General features: G+C 42.2%; 1 protein-coding gene across 2 annotated transcripts in view; it reads left to right on the top strand.

Annotated features, from left to right (window-relative positions):
- Positions 1-5,554: 5,554 nt before the first annotated feature.
- The window catches only part of INO80D (INO80 complex subunit D), a 40,429-nt gene continuing 39,914 nt past the window's right edge, over positions 5,555-6,069 (top strand). Inside the window, exon 1 of one of the 2 annotated variants that reach the window (XM_081865764.1) lies at positions 5,555-5,820. The gene's annotated coding sequence lies outside the window, so the exon portion shown is untranslated. The remainder of the gene's footprint in view (positions 5,821-6,069) is intronic. The other variant, XM_081865763.1, reaches the window with a different exon arrangement.

Genomic DNA, 6,069 nt, shown 5'->3' with positions numbered 1-6,069 from the left:
AGAAGTACTCCCCCCTCCTTTCCAGTCCTATTTCATTTCAAAGGAAATTTAGACTTTACAGTTTGGGTACGTCTTAAAACTTTGAAAATAAGGGAAAGTGATATAGGAGTTTTGTTTTACAATGGCTCAGAGCTGTATTATTTTAAAAGTACAGCAGAACAAGAGTTGGCTTTTTGACAGTCCAGCACAATCTTAATTCTATCCTAATATTCTCCAACTAACATGGTAGCCTTTACCTAGTAGTTTGGACTTGTTCCATCTAAGCAAAAATAAGACTTGCACATTAAATAGCTTACTCATAAGGCACAATGGGAATGTGGCAAATCTAATATTATCTACTGTGGGTACTGTAGAAACTTATTTAAAATGCAAAAAGCCACTTATTTTAAATGGTCAGTTTTAGCCAACTTCAGCTTGCACAGGCAACTGTAGACTCATCTATGTAATGCTGCTCTCTGGTTTAGCATTCCATGTGAGCCAGACCGTAACCTGTCTGATTTCTGAATTACTGTTTTGAATAAGAGAGGCTGGGGTCTATAAGTGTCCTGTGTTATTTGCAGTCTAGGGGGTGGCACATCCCCAAGCATACCATTTTAACACGTTCTTGGGAACAATTTTTTTTTGGGGGGGGGGAGGGTTGTAAGGTGGGAAAGTGATGCACAAATCAAGGTCTAGAATCCCAGTTGTAGTTGTTACTAGAAGTTCTCACTACCAGCTGGTAGTGGTTCTTATTTGCACCAAAACATACACTTAATTTTAGCACTATTTGTTGATCAATCGTCCAGCATAAGAACTGACATGCCAAAGAACTGTGGTTTAAAGTAGCTTTCTCATAAAAGTTGCTGTACTGGTGACTACTTTCTCAAAAACCCCTAGAAACAACTAGAGTAAGAAACAGCAAGCTCTTAGATAATTTGTTTGAATGCTAAATATTAACATCGTAATATTATGAAATTATGTACTACTCGTTCACAATAATCTGAATGCTATTCAGGATTAAAAGTGCCAGCCCACGGGTTTAATTATTTCTTAGACTGGCCCTAATATGACAGTTTAATTTTTGCAGTTACTAGTACAAGCCCAATAAACTGCAGAAATATGTATGAGTATGGATAAATGCCAGCCCAAAATTCCCGTCCCTGCTGCCTTTGCCCCATTTTCTCTTACCCAATGCCAGCACTGTTGCTTGTGGCCACACAGCAGAAGTACTGCCTTGGAAGGACCCTCCCCCATTTTTTTAAAAAATCATGTTCTTACAGACCTATTAAAGCATATCTGTTTGTTCCTTTTGTGGGGGATGTATGTTGCTTTGTAGGCAATGTAAACCGGTGCTGTCAAAAGACAGCCAGGAAGCGTTGGCTTAGTTCACCAGCTACTAAAAGGACTGGTTTACCTCTTATCTTGCCTCTTGACAAGTCAACATAAATTTAAGCTGTTTTTCAAAAAAGCAGCAAGAACAAGTATGTTGAAGCAGCTACAGCCAGCCCAGGTTCTGATATTATCCCAATGTGCTTCCTATATCCCGTCATGTGCTACAGGTACACTTTTAAAAAATATGAAGGTGGTCCTTAAGTAGTGTAAGAGAAAGTTCTCTACCACCCCAATTATACAACTTATTTCATCCATTTTCATTATAGAAAGTAGAATCCCGTCCCCCACATTTGTAGTAGCAGTGTTACCCCTTCTAATCTCCATAAGGCTAACATGTTGTAACCTGCCCTGCGACCTTAGGGTGGCGAACAAATGAATGAATAACAGCATAGGAGGGATACTATGAACAAAATACTACGTAGACATTGCTCATGTATAGGAATTTCTTTTAATCTTATCTACAGAGTATTGCATGATTATGAAAATGGGCACCTGTGCCCATGCTAGGATGCAGAGTGGTAATTTCAGGCTCTCACTCACGATGTAACCACTAAGTATAGATAATAGGCATAAGCCTGAGTTTAAAGGAGGGAATATGAGGAAAAGGAAAAATCTCTGTTGCACCATAATTTAGGTGTCCAACATTTTAATTAGTTAGATTGCAAATATTACAAGTGGGCCAAAAGAATGTTCTGAAGCACTTTGTTACTCTCACTATGAAGTGGCTGTAAGTCTGGCTGCGGACTGTGTGGGAAACTGACTGACTGTTGCTCCGAACAACTAGGAATACAAATGCAATATAACAAACCAGTATGAACAACAGCTAATTGAAGCCTCTCCATTTCTCATTTAATTTATCCATTTGTTTCCAGTTCTCATGTTGCTCCTGTCTATAGTGGCATCTTAACAATAAAATAAGAACAAACAAATCCATCAGAATGCAAAACAACAATAAAAAAGATCTTATAAGCACAGGAAGACTTCGATTCTGTTTATCTAATAATCTAGTCAAGTAAATGCTTTGGAACAAGAACTGTAAGTTGCACAATGAGTGGGATTCTTTCCACTTGTGCAGTGGGGTTTCCTGACAACAACACCTCTGCCCCGCAAAACTGACAACCTCCCAAACAACAAAAGGGGAATAATTCTGTCTAGCAAGCTGCAAGGCTTGTGTAGACAGAACACATGTAAGCACAACATTGATTTCCACCCAGTTTTTACAGTGACATCCTATAAACATATCTCCTCAGAAATAAGGTTCATTGAGTTTCACAGAGCTGACTATTTAATAATAACAATAATTTTATTATTTGTACCCAGCCCATCTGACTGGGTTGCTGCTTCCAACAAATATAAAAGTATAATAAAACATCAAACATAAAAATCTTCCCTATGAAGGGCTGCCTTCAGATGTCTTCTAAAAGTCGTATACTTCTTTATCTCCTTGATATCTGATGGGAGGGCGTTCCACAGGGTGGGTGCCACCACCGAGAAGGCCCTCTACCTGGTTCCATGTAACTTCACTTCTCACAGAGCTAGATCTCAGTGTCTGGACTGAATGATAGGGGTGGAGATGCTCCTTCAAGTATACAGAGCTGAGGCCATTTAGGGCTTTAGTCAGCACCAACACTTTGAATTGTGCTTGTAAATGTACTGGCAGCCAGGGGCACAGTTACCCCATTCAGGACCAGGGAATCCCCCACACATGCCCACCCTGTCCCCCCAAAACAGGACTTCTGTCTTGTCATGATACAACCTCAATCCATTAGCCATCATTCATCCTCTGACTGCCTTCAGACACTCACTGTCCTCACTGGTTCCAATTTAAATGAGAGGCATTTGATGTTAACTGTCTTGGCTAGAAAGTTTAATAATATAACAATAAACTTATTTTAAAAAATTGGTTACATCACTGTTTCAACTATCCTTATATTTACATTGTTCGCATTCAACAGAGGGTACTAACAAATAGTGGACCTGGAACATCTGAGAACTACTGAACATTATATTACCAAGAGCCACAGCACAGACAGCATTTTGCAGATCACATACAACCAATGAAGATGACAGTGTACAGACTGCCTATGTACAGCAGACAAAGAATACTGCAGATGGTAGATTTTGTTAAACCTAAATTAATTCAGTAAGTGTTTGGCAAATTTCTAGTTTAAAGAATAAAAAGAGGATTTGAAAGATCCAGTTTGTATTGAATGGATCCGAATACAGAAAATGCAAAAGCTTCCAAAAGTTAAGTCTGTCCTCAGATATTTGTTGCCTGGCCACAAGTTCTGACATTATATGAAGTTAGAATAACCCAGTGCTGCCTAAAAGTAGAGACACTATAATCCTACTAAGGAGTAAGAGAATTTCCCCTCAAATGGACAAAAACTATCAAGGAAAGGAATAGTACACCTACCAAACATGCAGAACTGAAGGGAAGTTTGTCAGTTCCTTTGACAAGAATATTCAGCAGTAACAGATAACACTGCCAAATTTGGAGGGAAAAGATTTCTGCTCCAGGAGAAAAATCCAGGTTTGCAGAATAGTGGCTTCTTTCTCTGAATACTGAGACACAAAGAAAGCTTCATGAGAATTAATGTGAAGTAATTTCAAATATCTTAGGTGTCCTACTCAGTGCTTTAAAAAAAGGCATATTTTAAAAATCTAACATCTATAATCATAGTTCATCTGATAAATTCTGAAACATTAAGTCAATGCTGAGTTGGTGAAAAAAGAACACCTGATAGATGAGCTTGCAGCAAATGCCAGTTTAAAACCACTGCACTGTTGCTATTGCACGTACCACGTGGTTTTCAGCTAAATCAGCAGCACTTTTTTAAAAAGTGACAAAATCAGCAACTGTGTACTAGAAATCTCTGGAAACCGTCTGAAGTGCTTTTGCAGCACTTCGATCTATAAAGATTAAGTCGAAATGAATGATATAAGAGTATTTCGCAATGTTATATCTAGCGCACGCATTCTTGCCACAAACAACCATCCTCAATTTGGTTTCTGAGAAAAAGCAGCTTCTGTTAAGTTCAGGAAGCTAGCTATGAGAAAGACATCAGAACTAGTGGCTCAAACTTCAGGCACAACACTGTAAGTCAGATTAAATAAAATTTATATAAGGGCACAAGCACCTACGAAACAAAACAACAACAACAACAACACACACACACAAAAAATATAATAAAAGCCCTTTTCTCTTTTTTAAAGTTATTGATCCCAGTGCAACCTGAGGGGGAAACAAAACTGCTATGAACAACAACACAAAGCAGTTTGTTTTTACTTTTGTTTCTTTCTTTTAAGTTGCACTTGAGTACATATTTAATCTTCTCCGACCTATCTTCCTCCTCACCCGATCCTTCTTTTTTTTTGCCTCACCCCCATGGAGGAAAATATCCCTTTTTACGCCCCCTCAACCCCCCCCAAAAAACCCCATCGTGCGCCCCTTTTTGGGACTTACCTTTGCAGAACCTCCTGGGGCGTCCAAAACTTCCGAGATGCGATGGAGAAGGATGGAGGAGAAGATGGCGAGGCACCTGCCCCTGGTTTTTTTTTTTTTATATAAAACACACAAAACAACAAATTCATTCATAAAAATAAAGGGAGGGGGGGTGGAAAACAAAACCTTAAAGCGCTGCCCACCCCCTTTTCCCTATTTTCTTCGAAGGGAAACCCACCACCCCGGCGACATTGGGCCTCGCCTTTCCCAAACGTTGCATGGATCGAGCCTTTGCAAAATGCTGCATTTTCTGCACCCCCCCAAAAAGAAGGGGGACCCCGAGCACCCCATCCTTCTTCCCCCTGGTCCTGATCTCCCCTTTTTCTCTCTCTGTCCTGCGACCCTCCCAAGATGGTAGGGAAGTTGTCGTTTTGGCCGGGCAGAGGAGCCTCTCTCTCTCTGGTGTTATGTCCTCTCAGTGCCTGTAGTGGTGCTGTAGGAGGGCTGCAAAGCTCTCTTTTTTTCCTCCTTTCTCGAGAGCAGCCCCAGCAGCCCTGCCTTCTTTGCTGGAGAATATATTCAGGGAATTTCCACCCCCCCCCCGCCGCCACCCCCAACTTCATAATCACCTACCCTCTCCGAGCACTTTCGTAAGCGTTGGTTTGTTTGTTTTGCTTTATTGTTTTGCTTTTTTTATATATATATAAAAAATATTATTATTTTTTTAATTTAAAGCATCCTCATAATAAAAGAGCTCCCGTTCTAAGCCTAAAAAAAAAAAAGCAGGGATCTTTCTCCTCAGAGCCAGGGGGGCAGCAGCAAACCAAGCAGCGAAGCTCCCTCAGCCGCTTCCAAGCAGCTCCGAGACCCATTTCCCCGCTCCCTCCGCCGGGGAGGAAACTCTGCTCTGCCAGCCCAGCAGAGGGGGAGGAAAAAAGGGGGGTTGAGACGAGAGAGCCGAGAAGAGGAGGGAGGAGAGAAAAAAAAAAGGGCCAGCTGGAAAGGTAAGCCAGGCCCGGCCTGCATCCCCGGGCTCGCCTAGGGCGGCAGGCGGCGCCGCGCGCGAGGGGACAGCCGCCGGGTGGGCTACGCGAGGCCGGGGATGCGCGGGGGAGAGCCGGGCCGCGCGGGTTTCGAAAGGGGGGTGGGTGGGGGGGTGGAAACGGGTGTGTGTGTGTGTGTGTTCCGGGACCCGTCCGGGAACCGAGGGAAAGGGGCGCCGGGGGTGGAGGGGAGGGGAGCCCGGCCCGAGG

Source organism: Podarcis erhardii (genome assembly GCF_964252035.2).
Source record: "Podarcis erhardii genome assembly, chromosome: 1".
Lineage (NCBI taxonomy): Eukaryota > Metazoa > Chordata > Lepidosauria > Squamata > Lacertidae > Podarcis > Podarcis erhardii.
Note: the sequence above shows the minus strand (reverse complement) of the source record. Positions and strands in the feature narration are given on the sequence as shown.